This window comes from Salvelinus alpinus, chromosome 15 (genome assembly GCF_045679555.1).
Source record: "Salvelinus alpinus chromosome 15, SLU_Salpinus.1, whole genome shotgun sequence".
In the NCBI taxonomy this organism is placed as follows: domain Eukaryota; kingdom Metazoa; phylum Chordata; class Actinopteri; order Salmoniformes; family Salmonidae; genus Salvelinus; species Salvelinus alpinus.
This window is the reverse complement of record NC_092100.1, coordinates 47,740,749-47,757,190: the sequence shown is the minus strand read 5'-3', so window position 1 is coordinate 47,757,190 and position 16,442 is coordinate 47,740,749. Positions and strand designations below refer to the sequence as shown.

Sequence of the window (16,442 nt, the reverse complement as noted above, 5' to 3'; positions counted from 1 at the left end):
ATAGTGAAGGAGAGCACCTCGTCTCCAGTCTCTTGCCATCGTCACAAGGACATTCCACATATTGTGCCTCAGGTTGCCCTAGTTGTATCTGCAGGGTTTTGCTAGTTAAGCAAACCACAAGGGGCCCAAGAATGTCGACTGACTCCAACTGACTTGAGAGGGAGAGACCTTGCTGGGTGAGGAGCTAATAAAAGAGAGCTACTGAGGTAGAAGAGAGGAGTTGCACAGCCCACTGAGAGGATGACAGTCATTATGAAACATCAGAGAGGATCCACTCAGATCTCCGCAGGTGACATCATTCAGCTGTAACCGCCCCTCATTTTGTTTTGTTTTATGACACCTCTCTTCCACTGAAGATCTGTCCACTACAGACACAGAACATCTGTGAGATCTCACTGTCTCCTGCAGACAAAGGACTCTTACGTATGACAGAGAGTCCCTCACACATTCCACACGTAACAAAGGAAACATGCATGATGTCATCCCTGCAATCTTCAAAGACATCTACCGGGTAGGACATTGCTCATAATAAAACACATGTTGTCACTCGTGCAGCAAATATACATTCAGCGTGCTGGGTGTGAAGGAGAGAGTGGTGACAGTACTTACAGAGGAAAGGTGCACAGCATAGGTGTCTGGGGTTTGTTCTCTTGCTCTGCCGCCCGCTGTCTATCCTCCCTCCTCTTCTCTTCTCACCACAGTAAGATGCTGTCTGGACCAGTGCACATTGTCATGGCAACCTGAAAGAGGGATTCTCACGTGACCTAGTCACCGAGCTCAAGGATTGGCCAGACAGGGGAAAGGGGGCCCCTCCTCTCAGCGGTGAGATCACACGCCCACTGGCTCACAAAGGGAGGGCTCCCGGGCCGCCTGTAAAGAAACACACAATGGGAAGTCTTCAGAAGGGGTGGGGTAACTGGAGCTAATGCACCAAGGCAACAGGGGAGGACTTGACTGACTGATCGGAGAGGTGTCTGTCTCGTATGTCTGCCTGCCTGCCTGCCTGTCTGTCCACTACTACTGGGCTGGGCTTTGTAATGGGGTGGGCACAAAATGTACCCCCAATGCTCTTAGCCTGGCATGATACAGAAATAACACGCATTTAATAAGGCATACCACTGGTCTCATACGTGGCAGCATGACCTGCTGGTCTTACACAGGCTTTCCTACCAGGAGAGAGGCTATACAGTATATATATATATATATACAGAGAAACCAGATAGATGCACTGCTGTTGTTCAGTCAAATCTACCGTATCTGTAATATTCTACTCTGTGCGCAAATGCAAACACTTGAACAATGTACATTAGATACATGTGAATGGTAAACAATAGATCACATGCTCAGGCAGATGAACACATACACACCCTGACAATGTATAATATACTATCGATTTGACAGAGGCATTGTACAAAAACCAATGTCAGATGATATCCCCCATTACAGAACTCATTGTGTCTACACACTCAGTAGCACAGACCAAGGTTTCTGTTTGAAGTAAGGTAAAATAGTATTGATTGTCCTTTGCTGATAACTCATATCTAACAATAAGTGGTGCATTATGCATAATGGTGAGTTTCCTGAATGAGCAGATTACTGCACACTTACTTTCATCAATAGAATACATTTGCCAGAGCCTCAGTTGAAAAGAGTGAAACAAGCAAGAAGCCCAATGGGCCGGCATAGGACAGGCTGCTGAACAGCATAAGTGCCATAATTACATAATGATAAGAACCTGCTTTAGATTTGCTGACGTTTTACAGGCAAGAAAATTGGAGTTGAGGCTTGTGGGGCTTGGACCAAGTGCAGCTAGCAATTGAAGTGCAGTTAGCTGGTGGCTGGGAAGCTGGGAAAGAACATTCATTCCACTGTTCATGGTGGCAACAAAAGAATTTGAAAAGCGGGTCGGGAGTCTTTTTCGCTCCATTTTGGGAAAGAGGGCGTCTTTCTATTTCACTGTCCCTCCAAAGGATGACATATGTGAGCTGTGATCATGGTTCAGGGTACACCCTGATTCACCCAGACCACAGACACTGATGCAAAGACAATGGTCTGTGATTGGTCCAGTTTGCCAAACCCCGGGAGGAGATGTGAAAGTGTTTCTGGGACATACCGGTGAGGTCATTGTGTAGTCTTTGCCACGAACACACTCATTTTCAGAGCATCTCCATTCTTCGTGAAAGGCACATTCAACACAGAGTTGCTTCCTATCCATTGTATAGTGTAATGGACTTCAATGACCTTCCTTTCTGAAGCTTAAGTTTGACAATCACAACAACAAATACAACCGTTTTCCCAAGAAATCAGGACCACTCCACACAGACATACACAAAACGACCATGCACTACTGCTCGAATAAGGTTCAGCTAAACTTCCCAGGGTTTTCGGTGAACAATTCATTAACTGTCTTGTTATCTCTGATCTGTGTTTGCCGGAGTGAACTTACAGTCTTGTGATTGGCTGGCTCTGGCTGGGGTCTTGCTGGGACAGCGGCTGTCACAGCCAATCAGAGAGATTGCTCAAACGCAGCACTCCAGAGTTATGTATTTTCACTTCTAATGCAATACTGTAGCTGGGCAGACAGACTGGTGGAGTGTTAGGCCTACTAATAAAACGTGCTCTCCCTGTAACCAAGGCATCCATTTCTCCAAGGAAACCGACGAGTAATATGAACGTGTAACTCAATATAACATTAATGAAGCATTACTACAGTATACTCTATAATGTTATCTTTTTTTAAATCATTCGTCACACAAAAGTCTTGTTTTCCATTTAGATTTGCCTTTGTGTTAGGTTATTTCATGGTTTGTTGTCATATAAAGTGGTAACGTTACAACTGTACGTGGCTTAGTGGAGTAGACTGTAGAGACTATCCCACATGAGACGATTACCTCAGCAGTCGAAGCCCTTAGCCCTTAGTAAGGAGTGGTCCATCCTGTTGGTCACACGCACACACGCACGCACACACACACACAAATCAGTCGCAGCCAAATGCATGAAAATCCATTCATTTTCCACTTATGTTGACTTTTCCAAAGAGACAGAGAAGAGCTTTGATCATCAACATAAAAGAGGGTGTAGAACAAAAGACAGTACAGATGGTTTCCTTCCTTCCTAAAGTCAGAGAGTATCGACTGTACTGTTAACTTTTATGGTTTAAATGAACACAATATCAAGTCTATGAATAAAGTGTAACACAATGACTCTCGATATCAAAAGCAAATTTATACATTTTAAGTATAGATTGTATGTTTACTGCTACAGTAAACATGGGGGGTGGGTTACAGTCCATTAATGTTAGTGTTCTCCAAGTTTATTGGTCTTGGTGTCTATATTTGAAGCATATCATGTTATGAGTACCAGGCATTTGGTAGCAGCTTGCTATCTTGTTTCTGTAACAGAAAGCCTAGTATCCTTTTTATATACTGTATGTGGATAAACCCAGCCTCGATATGACCAGCGTATGCCAGGCCTGCCTCCTTAGCCCTATTGATTTACATATTGGAAGTGAGTAGGGGACTGACGGGCTCTTTAACGTGTGAGTGGGTGCTGGTGGGCTCACATTCCATTCAGGCTCTCAAGAAAAAAGGTCAGTGTGTGTAGATCTACAGTTACCACACTGCCTTTAGCCCTGAGTGGAACACACACACACACACACACACACACACACACACACACACACACACACACACACACACACACACACACACACACGGTTGACGCCCTCACACAGTATGAGCCCATGCAGCCTTGCCTCAGGGCACAACCAGGCTATCATCCCCACTGTGTACAGTTGAAGTCGGAAGTTTACATACACTTAGGTTGGAGTCATTAAAACTCATTTTTCAACCACTCCACAAATTTCTTGTTAACAAACTATAGTTTTGGCAAGTTGTTAGGACATCTACTTTGTGCATGACACAAGTCATTTTTCCAACAACTGTTTACAGACAGATTATGTCCCTTATAATTCACTGTATCACAATTCCAGTGGGTCAGACGTTTACACACACTAAGTTGACTGTGCCTTTAAAACTTGGAAAATTGGCTTTAGATGCTTCTGATAGGCTAATTGACATAATTTGAGTCAATTGGAGGTGTACCTGTGTATGTGTTTCAAGGCCTACCTTCAAACTCAGTGCCTCTTTGCTTGACGTCATGGGAAAATCAAAAGAAATCAGCCAAGACCTCAGAAAAAAAATTGTAGACCTCCACAAGTCTGGTTCATCCTTGGGAGCAATTTCCAAACGCCTGAAGGTACCACGTTCATCTGTACAAACAATAGTACGCAAGTATAAACACCATGGGACCAGGCAGCCATCATACCGCTCAGGAAGGAGACGTGGTCTGTCTCCTAGAGATGAACATACTTTGGTGCGAAAAGTGCAAATCAATCCCAGAACAACAGCAAAGGACCTTGTGAAGATGCTGGAGGAAACAGGTACAAAAGTATCTATATCCACAGTAAAACAAGGCCTATATCGACATAACCTGAAAGGCCGCTCAGCAAGGAAGAAGCCACTGCTCCAAAACCGCCATAAAAAAAGCCAGACTACGGTTTGCAACTGCACATGGGGACAAAGATCATACTTCTTGGAGAAATGTCCTCTAGTCTGATGAAACAAAAATAGAACTGTTTGGCCATAATGACCATCGTTATGTTTGGAGGAAAAAGGGGGACGCTTGCAAGCTGAAGAACACCATCCCAACCGTGAAGCACGGGGGTGGCAGCATCATGTTGTGGGGGTGCTTTGCTGCAGGAGGGACTGGTGCACTTCACAAAATAGATGGCATCATGAGGCAGGAAAATTATATGGATATATTGAAGCAACATCTCAAGACATCAGTCAGGAAGTTAGAGCTTGGAAATGTGTCTTCCAAATGGACAATGACCCCAAGCAAAATGACAAAGTTGTGGCAAAATGGCTTAAGGACAACAAAGTCAAGGTATTGGAGTGGCCAACACAAAGCCCTGACCTCAATCCTATAGAAAATTGTTGGCAAAACTGAAAAAGTGTGTGCGAGCAAGGAGGCCTACAAATCTGACTCAGTCACACCAGTTCTGTCAGGAGGAATGGGCCAAAATTCACCCAACTTGTGGGAGGCTTGTGGAAGGCTACCTGAAACATTTGACCCAAGTTAAACAATTTAAAGGCAATGCTACCAAATACTAATTGAGTGTATGTAAACTTCTGACCCACTGGGAATGTGATGAAAGAAATAAAAGCTGAAATAAATCATTCTCTCTACTATTATTCTGACATTTCACATTTTTTAATTAAAGTGGTGATCCTAACTGACCTAAGACAGGGAATATTTACGAGGATTAAATGTCAGGAAATGTAAAAAACTGAGTTTAAATGTATTTGGCTAAGGTGTATGTAAACTTCCGACTTCAACTGTATTTACAGAGAGCCCTGGCTAATAGATGCTAAAGCCAGCTCTCTGACAGATCTGGAATGCTATGGTGTGACGATGTGCTGTGACACCCTGTGTTGCCCACAACAACGGGCCTACAGAGTGTTGTATGCTGCAGGAGATTTGCAGGCCACATAGGGACTATCGAGAGCCACACCCTGGATGTCTGAACCTCTTACTGGCTGCGCTCCCCACCTGTCATGGCTGATTTACACGGCAGGGCCCCTCCCATCTGGGTGACCAGACTGGAGGCTCATAAAGGGTGGGTGTGCTGATGAGAGCAGTGACACTAATGGGCATGCTCATCAATGGGCCAGTCATTAGGCGCTCTGACACGGGCCACTGAGCATGGAGAGCACACTGCACAGGGCTGCTGGGAACGCAGAGAGAGGGGAGAGCAAGAGCGCTGCTGCAGAGTCCCCATGTGTTACTTATTTGTGGACACACACAGTTTATTGTGAGCCCCGTTTTATCGGATAAACAAGCCTTCCTTTACACACTGAAAAAACAATAAATAAAAGAACAGAGTAAGATTAAATTGCCATTGCCTAACAGTCTGAATCAGAGACAAGGGTTTGGGGTCGTTCTGTCCGTGACCTCTTAATACTCAGTAGTCTAAGAGGGAGCCATAGAACGAGATAAAGGAATTAGTACATGATGCAAGCTGACCCTCCCCTCCTGCAGCCTGCCATTTTTCCTCCAGTCTCCAATGTATTGTCGGCTGACCGGTTTGATGTGACTGTGTTGGTTCTTTGGTATGGCCCATAGACATATCACTACTGGGAGCATATGGGCGGGAAATGTCGTTAAAGCTTAACAAACACTCAAATGACACAAGGAGCTCTTCTTACAGACTTGTGTTTGAGTACTGCTGATAAGAATGATAGAATTCCTGGTAGACAACAATTACACCTTAGCAGATCATCTATTCAAACTGAAACCAACTGCACCAGTTCTTATGTCATTTAAGTAATTCATCAGATATATGTACACCGGGAGTTCAGAATTATGACATAATAGGTGCACTTTAGTTTTGTCTCAACATGAATCAACATAACGTGAACATTTAATTTCATCCTTAATCATAGAGTTTTATCCTTAAACAACATAAACACATAAACACACACAAAACATTCACACACCAATTGTACATTATGTACGTAGGATCTTAATTTGATCACTCTTGTGATGCTGCTATCCAGACTAAACCTGAGACAACACTCCATAGTCAACTCCAGTCTGTCTGCGGAGCCAAGACCCAGCAGGCTATCCTCCAGAGAGAGACAGAGAGAGAGATAGAAAGAAAGAGACAGATTCTGTCCAAGTCAGTGGCTTTCTGTGGTCAGTGTCAGAGCTATATTTATTTAAGTAGACCTCAGACAAGGGCTGTGACAGGGCAGGGCTGACACAGCAGTAGTGGTCTGGCAGCGGCCTCACTGACTGGACACAGTCCTCACACGGCCTGTTCTTTATTGGGTCTCTGGGTTCAGTATAGATAGGCCCTAGCCAAGACAGAGAAGTCAGAGAGGTCAAAGGTCGTGGTCAGTGGTCCAGACGTGGGTGACCCAAAGAAACCTCTCCATTTTGGACTTACAGTACATAACTTAATATAGGTACTGTACAGAATAACGGAGGGTGTCGAGGAGTTCATGGTAACTGATGCCTTCTACAGTTATACCTCCAGATACAGTAGACCTTATTCAACAGGTGGAGGGGGCAAAGCTTCATTAGGCACCAAACAAAAGGAAACAGACAGAGAGGGACTTTCTGAACTTGTCCAATAAGAAACAATTGTTTTCGCTTTCCATTACAAAATGTTGTGCTACGGTGTACCCTAATGAATACGACCCTCTTGTTCCCACCAGTCCTATGGTCAAGCACAGAGAGAGACTCAGAGCACATGCTGTTCCCAGCATACAGGACCCATTACAGGGTATTGATCAAGATGCATTAGTCTTTAACTCAACCAGCAGCAGAAACAAAGACAGGCAGCGGGACACTAATTGAATTAGGAGCAGCTGTTCGGTTCCCATTGGTATTCCTCCTCCACTCATGTCATGTTGAGGACAGGGCAGTGGCAGAGCAAGGTTGAGACAGGACAGGAGAGTGGTCTTAGTAGGATTTACAGAGGCTCTCACCGTCTCGCTCTACAAACAAGCAGTAGATGGAATACTAATCACCATGGTTTGATCTGGAGTACAGGGGTCCATGTTCTTATTATCCAATACAACTACAGTTATACGGTGTAGTTAAGAGGACCTTACTCAATCTTAAAAATGTTAAAGAAATCGCCGGATACAATTGAAGCAGGCATTTATTTTGAGAAACTGTATATTCTGTCATGTGTGCGTTCTTGTGTGTGGAGGTGGTTTTGTGGGCATTTGTGTATGTGTGCAATGCACTGTTTGTATACTGTATGTGTACTGTATGTACACTGTATGTATGTGTATACATGTGTATTTGTTTGTGTGTTCTAAGTGTATTACGCCAAAGCTTTGTCTTTGTGCCTCTCTCAGCCGGCCAATCACAGGGTGACCGTCTGCTGTGGCTCAAAGCTCTACCCCACGCCTGGCAAACACGGCTTTAACACAAGATCAGTCACCATGGCAACCAGATCTTCCCGCCGTGGCCTGCGTGAGGATTCAGAGCCCTGTTGGCTGAAACACTGTCGGTGACGTCACTCCACTGGGAACACAGTGAAACATGGCGGGAGACTGCACACACACACATAATCGACAGACAGACAGACAGACAGACAGACAGACAGACAGACAGACAGACAGACAGACAGACAGACAGACAGACAGACAGACAGACAGACAGACAGACAGACAGACAGACAGACAGACAGACAGACAGACAGACAGACAGACAGACAGACAGACAGACAGACAGACAGACAGACAGACAGACAGACAGACAGACAGACAGACAGACAGACAGACAGACAGACAGACAGACAGACAGACAGACAGACAGACAGACAGACAGACAGACAGACAGACAGACAGACAGACGCAAAAGCACACAAACACACACAAACTGTGCCTGCCTCCTTCAACTGCTTTTCCTAGTATAGCTCACATTGTCCACACACATCTATGTGTTAATTTGCAGATGGCGGGGGTACAGCGACAGAGACAGACAGGGGTAGGATAATAGGCTTATGCCCTGTCCAATCCAACCTAATGACTTTGAAGCTATGCTGAGTTACTGTCTCATACCATTCTTCTAAGAGATGCATGCATCTCTAAATGAATTAAAGATGAACCACATCAGGAAATACAGTATGTCGATGGTAATATCAACTCAAGACAATACTTTTATGAGGATGAAGGTTACTTGGAATTCCACACAGAGCCAAGCTGAGTCCATAATCATAAAGCATTTTGAGTAGGAGTGCTGGTCTGGGATCAGTTTAGCCTTTTAGATCATAAAAATAAGAGTAGATGGAAAGAGGGGGACCTGATCCTAGATCAGCTCTCCTATTCTGAGACACTTGATCCATGATGTCATAGGTTACATGGTGTGGTGAGTTGATGGTTCACTTCACTTCCATATAGGCGATGGATACGCCATCTGCAGCTAGAACCTTCACCACGCCTTAGTGAACATTGCTGTATGATCTGCCAGAAGGAGAACGTGCCTACTGAATCATTCTAAGTGAACAGTGATCCACTTTACAAGTTCCTGAAATGATAATGGACTTAATCCTGCTGGAGATGTCATGAGATTGATGACATAACGGAAACACTTTGAACTTACACCTCATGCCGTACAGATTTGAGCCTGTTGCTACAGCAGGAAATCCTGCAGTAACTGGAAATGTGAATTATTATGTGGATTATAATTAATGGACATTTGTGTTGGGGTTGATACATTGTTTGTTAGGGCAAATCCTGTCTGAACTTTCAAAGTGGAAATTACAAACGTTAGAAGCCTCAAATACACTACAAGTTTGCATTTGCTGCTGTGCAGGAAAATTCTCAACAACAAAAGAGTGATCAAATTAAGATCCTACATCTGTAACTAATGTACAATCGGTGTGTGTATGTCGTGTGTGTGTGTTTATGTTTATGGATAAAACGCATTGATTCATCTGTGATGCATGTTTTAGTGGACTCTCAGGCGATATCAGTGATGCGGTGTAGCCTGCCAACCCAACCTTGCATGTGATGACGCAATGGAGAGTAGTCTGTTCTCACACAAACTACCCACCCTCCCCAGCGGGGCTTTTTTCTCTGCGTCCTTGACCAGAATTTTAATTGCATTCTTGACCACTGCCAACTTGTCCCCTCTCTCCTCCATCTTCTATCTCTCTCTTTCCCTTTTTCTCCACCACCCTCTCTCTCTCTCCCTATTCCTCTCTCACTCTCTCTATTGCCTGGAGAGTGACTGGAAGAGAGAGGGTGATGGTCTTATGTAAGCATCATCAGCCATTCACTGCCAGCCTGTGCTAACATAAGTAACAGGCAGCACTGAGGCAAAGCCCTGGACAGAACCTTTCACTAAAACTCTACAAAGACAATTCAGACCTCTGTGGTTACAGGTTACACAATGACTTTAATGCACATCACAGAAAGTAGCCTGGACCAATTCCAAATCAAGACATTGGCCTGGAGGTCAGGGAGAGCACTTTGATGTAGTGTCCTTTGTAATAAGACACATTGAAATAGGAATACCTTTCTTTGTATAATCAAAGTTGTATAATCAGTTGTTTAAATTTGACATTTGCTTGAACTTGGCTGTCATCTCAGCAGACATCTTTTATCATGGATATTCACACATTATATTTCATTTTATATTAGACTCAGACTAAACACAAGTCTGTTTACTTTGTCACTACGAAACAGACTGAGGTCATGGTTTCAGTGAGCAGTGTTTGAAACGGACCCATGGCAGCCATGACTCTGAAATTCAACAACCTGGATCCAAGTTCAGCCCAAGGACAGTAATCAAAGACCTCTCAAACACACACACACACACACACCCACACACACGCCACTGCTGAAACCCAAGCTATGTCATAAAGGTTTCACCCTGTTTCTCACTAATAATCCAGTGAATCATAACCAATCATCTACAGAATAAAGTACAGCCTTCCTGTAACTGTACGTACTTCCACAAACAAGCAGTGTACCACATTAGAGACAGTCAGACAACCATGGGCTGGTATCTGCCCCTCGTTCCCAGGCCTTCTCTTGGGGCTTCTCTCACCACTCTGCCTGGACTGACTGTCTATTGGAGCTCCCTGACCAGGCCTCTGTTTGATGGCTGAGCACCTGTCAATGTGTCTGGGATGCCACAAGACATGTCTGCCTGGAGGGTCACAGGGACTCTGGTACAAAGTATATTCTAGGGAATAGGGTGCCATTTCAGACACACCCTGGGACAGTACTGTACGTTCTGGGTTAGGGGAGAGTGGGGAATCTAGAGCCATTCTTTACATTCAGCATCACTACGTCAAGGGAAATATAGTATTTTTTCTAACTAAGACATAGACATATATTTCAGGATGTTGTGTATCCCAGGAAATAATGTAAACATAGCTTTGTCCACAAAAAAGTATCTCTTGGCACAACTTACCCCGGGTATGGTGTAAGTTGAGCATAGGGACAGGGTAAGTTGAGCCGCCTTGGGGTAAGTGGGTTATGGCTTCCTGTGACAGTGGGTGATGATGCTGGTAGGTCAAAGTTTAATTCATGGAATGGGCGTGTGGTATATTGTATATCTTAAATGTATGCTTACATTCAGATACAGATCTCTCTGTTCAATATCACTTACCCTTCCATTTCTTGACCAGTTGTCTGGGAAAGCGATGTTTTTTTTCGATGTGCAAATTCGTAGTCAAGTTCTCTGCATTGGAAGGCTACTGAGCACATGAACCTGGTCCGTGAGATTCTTGATATGTTTAGCAAGATCTGACTCCATGTCATCAGATAAGACCTTGTTCGTCTGCAACTCTATCATAGCCTCTCTTTCAAACAGGTACATGTTGGTTTTATTTTTGGCCAATGTACCTCCAGTGTCATTCAGTCTATTTGTTCATCCTTGCTGCTGCTCAACGGGCTTCTTTCCTTTTCTCACTTCCTTGGCTGCTCTCTCAAGAATCTCAAGGTGGGCTAGACCCCTGCTTGTTTTATGTTGCTATACATGGGGCATGAAGATGTCTGCTCTATAACAATAAAAATGCATCTTGAGTTCATATGCATGACACATTGCAAAATTACCATGCATTTTATGCATAAAACAGACTAAATGTAATTATAATTTGTATGGGGTATGGTGGCCATTGGCTCAACTTACCCCATGGCCATTGACTCAACTTAACCCAAGGCAAACTTTTTGACTATATTAGCCCACACAGCTACAAGGATGCACTTTCATGCTAGGATTAGGACCTCATACTGTAGCTTATAGAAAGTCTAACTGATGTATGAAACAATCTTAAAAACCAATCTACTAACTTGCTCACCATTTTTCCCATGTGGTTTCTTCTTTTTCAGACTCCATGACATGAGGACCTCTTCCTTAATAGTTGGTCACATGATTCATTGGTTTCCCTAGAAACATGGGGTGGCTCAACTAACCCCATTCTCTCCTACTGGAGGAGAGAGGTCTTTTACAGAGCAGTCTCAATGCTTAGAAAGTTTGCCTGTGTCCTATGACTTTGTGTGTAGAGTGGGAGGACAGCTGGGTAGGATGGTAAACAGACAGGGTAATGCTGAAGCCAATACAAATGTTGACAGGTTGACTTTGATGAGGTTAGAATAGACTGACTACTATAGAGCTGTCACTGTGTCTCATAAACAGGTTTTAAGACATGATATATGACTGCTGTTCTATACCCTAACAGATCAGTCTTTACTGGAACAGACTTACTCAATGATTGGTTGGTATGTGATAAAAGAATTGATGTGGCAGGAATCTCTATCATTTGACAGTTTAGCATGACTTAGCCTGGCTCCAGGTCTGTTTGTGCTGTCTTGCAAATTTGGTGTGACAATGACCATAGCAGTTCGTGCGCAACAGATCTGGGACCAGGCTAACCATGAATACCTATGCATTATGAACTGGAGTGAGGACAGTGTTGAGTAACATGTGCCCCTGACTGAAGAAAACAGCTAGGATCAGGTATGAATTCCCACAGTCATCCCCTATCCATCCTCCACTACCACAATCCTGCTACTCACAATCTCTGCCCTCCCTCCAGTGCTGATGGAGTACTGCAAACGCACACATCCAACGATCGGCTGCAGCTGTTCAAATATTGTGACGTGATCTCGGCACAAAGGGAGCTTTTCAATGGGACTAGGAGACAAAGGCTGAGAGGACAGGCTGACATGCCTAGCTAGCTGTCCCCTCCTCTGGACTACTGTTCACCAACGGACTACATTGTGTTGGAGGGGCACGCAGGCATGCACACATGTAAACACACGTACACACACACTTACGCGCACAAGCACACACACACACATGCCCCTGGGACTGAACCCCTCCCTCTGCAACTGGATCCTGGACTTCCTGACGGGCCGGCCCCAGATGGTGAGGGTAGGCAACAACACCTCCGCCACACTGTACCACAACACGGGGGCCCCTCAGGGGTGTATGCTTACTCCCCTACTGTACTCCCTGTTTATCCACGACTGCTTGGCCGCACATGACTCCAACACCATCATCAAGTTTGCTACTTGAACAGTAGGCCTGATCACCGACAGTGATTAGACAGTCTACAGGGAGGAGGTCGGAGACCTGGCAGAGTGGTGCCATAACAACAGCCTCTCCCTCAATGTCAGAAAGACCAAGGAGCTGATTGTGGACTACAGGAGAAAGAGGGGAAGGTACGCCCCCATCCACATCAACAGGGCTGTAGTGGAGCGGGTCGAGAGGTTCAAGTTCCTTGGCATCCACATCACTTAAGATGGTACCGGAGCATCAGCTCTCATACCAACAGGCTCTGAGACAGCTTCTACCCCCAAGCCATAAGACTGCTAAATAGTCAATTAATGGTACCTGAACTATCTGCACGGACTTTATATTGCACTGACCCTACGTACACCCACTAGACTATACTGTATATACAAACCATATACACACTCACTCACACACACTGCATACGCACGCGCACGCACACGCACACGCACGCACACACACACAAACATATACTTCCCCTGCCACTCAGACTCCCCACGGGCCAGCAAAACAAACAGCCGTGTCACAGAAATAGAGGAGAGGGATGATCACATAAACCGTGCTGAATAAGCATTGCCTTAAGAGGTGGTTTAGACCGAAAAATAAAACGGTATAAAGTAATTGGATTCCTTATTTATAATTACTTTCCGGACACCTCCTGTCCTTCAGCCCTCCACTGGATCATACAGCACAGGCATCAGGGCAGAGGGCCCAGCATTCTGCGATAATTAAGTTAAAGTGAGCAGCAAGTGTGAGAACTCTTGAGTTGTGAAGGACATCGAGAGGCGGTTAGTGCCAAGATGCCTCCTTGTCCTAATCACTGCATGGGTTTCTGACAGCTTTATGTAAGATGGTGATTTATGACGCGTTGGATCCACTAATCATAGAAATATAATTACTATTACGGGCATCCCCATTAAAAACAATGTCTGGCGGACAGGAAGTAAAGCAGGAATTACTGTATATCTATAAACAAGTTCTGTATTGTATTGCGTTATTGCCCATTCTGACTCTATTTATACTGTATACCACTCTGTCTCTATTTAAAGAACTGAATAAATAATAGTATGTCTGTTTACAGTGGATGATGGATAAGCAAAACATCTTACAAAAACAAGGAGAGTGTGGTCAATAAAGTCAACGTTTGGCAGCACAACAGTGCAACTCATCAATGGCAGGAGTACTGTATCTTGTGCTGGAACGCACTAGTGCTGTGTAAATGAACTCCTTACGTGTCCCCACAGTTATGCAAGCCAAGAAGCTTCCCCGTGAACATCATGACAGCCAAATGGATCTAATTGTACAATGAAACATGGATTGGTACACACACACACACACACACACACCATTACAGTAGAACATAAATGATGTCATTGTCCAAATATTCCGATAATCCCAAATTAGGGTATGACTGAACTCTGAAGAGGCCTTGGGTGTCATCTTCACTTTCCATCTTGGCTCGTTGACGTTCCAGAGATGCTACTTTGATGTGAGGGGCATCTACCCCTTGTAATTGTTCCAATGGACCAGGATAAACAAATACAGCCATGGCTTAGTGAAGTTCTCACTAACAAACCTGTTTCTAGTAAGGTCCTGGAGAAATGGTGTTACGCTGCAGAGGAAGAGGCGAGGAGTCTTCATGTTCGATGGATAATTAGATGTTATAGCAACTAGCTCCTCACTGTCCCTTGCCAACTATACTACATACTGTCCATTGTCGTAGCATACATGTAACATATAACATGTTAGGTTCATTTAAATCTCAGAAACCAGAACCAAATCTACCAAACAAAATATCCTGCTGCTCCATTCATGGAACAGTCTGTCACGAGAGACTAATGTTCACAGAGCTGAGCGCCCCTGTACATCTTTTCCATCACAATGATCTCTGTCCATACAGTGGAACCTAACTGGTTAATTGAAAAGATGATTGACAACCAATCAGTAAACTGCTTCCCTAGAGGAGCTGCTCAGGATTGGCCACAATATTGTAAACGGACCAAAATCAAGCAGAAACTGGCACAGGAAGCTGACACAAATGACAGTACTACTAGATGCCTGCTGATGGAAAGTCTCAACTAGTTACAGCCCAGAAAAAGACAAGTGTCAGAGTCGTGTGTATAGGTGGCAGGGAAGTCAGGTGCAGGAGAATCAAACTGAGTGTAATGGAGTTATTTAATAACAATGAACGAAACATACTCCAAACACTAAAATGTAACAATATAACAAAAATGGGTACGAGGACCCGTCACGCACCAATACAAAAATATATACAACACTGAAATACAAACAATCTCTGATAAAGACATGAGGGGAAACAGAGGGTTAAATACACAACAGGTAATGAATGGGATTGAAACCAGGTGTGTAGGAAGACAAGAGAAAACCAATGGAAAATGAAAAATGGATCAATGATGGCTAGAAGACCGGTGACGTCGACCGCCGAGCCCCGCCCGATGTTTTGTTTTATTTACAGATTCCTCTGGTATTACTTAGCCAATGCAGTGAGACATTCAAGCCTACCAGCTATTTCCAATGAATGCTATTCATTTGGATCTTTGATTCAATTATTTTTTCCATATTGGAAAAATGAGAGGCTGCATATTGAGTCTTTAAATGTGTGTATATATATATATATAATCAGGACTTTGCTGACAAGATGCTGAAATACCATCCCCTCCTGTCACCCCTGAACAGCCTGGGTTATCAGTGCAAACTTGTAGTGCTGTTATTTGGTAGTCTCGGCCATGTACATACAGATGTAGGATCTTAATTTGAGCCAGTTTTCTACAGCAGGAAAATAATCCTGCAGCAACTGGAAATGTGAATTATTATGTGGATTATAATTAATTGACATTTTTGTAGGGGATGATACGTTTTTCAAGTGGAAATGACAAACTTTAGAAGCCTTTTTAAAATCAAAATAAACTGTAAGTTTGCATTTCCTGCCGTGCAGGAAAATTCACAGCAACAAAAGAGTGATCAAATTAAGATCCTACATCTGTAGTACGTGGCCTTCAGACTGCAGGCCTGCATTGTAAAAAGACAAAGCAGCTAGCAAGGTCCTGCTCTGTGTCAGCTGTCATGGGCAACCTTGCTGAGTGGAGAAGAAGGCGCCTTCATAAGTGTCCAGATATTCATGACGAAATGTTTGAATCCTTCTCGACTGTAATGAGATTTGTGGATTCAAATAAAATATTTAAAATGTGTGTGTGTGTGTGTGTGTGTGTGTGTGTGTGTGTGTGTGTGTGTGTGTGTGTGTGTGTGTGTGTGTGTGTGTGTGTGTGTGTGTGTGTGTGTGTGCACGCATGTGCGTGTGTGAGTATTGTGTG

At 44.0% G+C, this 16,442-nt stretch overlaps 1 protein-coding gene across 19 annotated transcripts in view; it reads right to left on the bottom strand.

Moving 5' to 3' along the window:
• LOC139540206 (protein-methionine sulfoxide oxidase mical3a-like) overlaps positions 1–16,442 on the bottom strand; it is a 138,318-nt gene that overhangs the window by 96,793 nt on the left and 25,083 nt on the right. For 18 of the 19 annotated variants that reach the window (XM_071343849.1, XM_071343833.1, XM_071343830.1 and 15 more), the window contains exon 2: positions 610–870. The exons of the other annotated variant lie outside the window; for it this stretch is intronic. The gene's annotated coding sequence lies outside the window, so the exon portion shown is untranslated. The remainder of the gene's footprint in view (positions 1–609; positions 871–16,442) is intronic. 19 annotated transcript variants of the gene reach the window in all.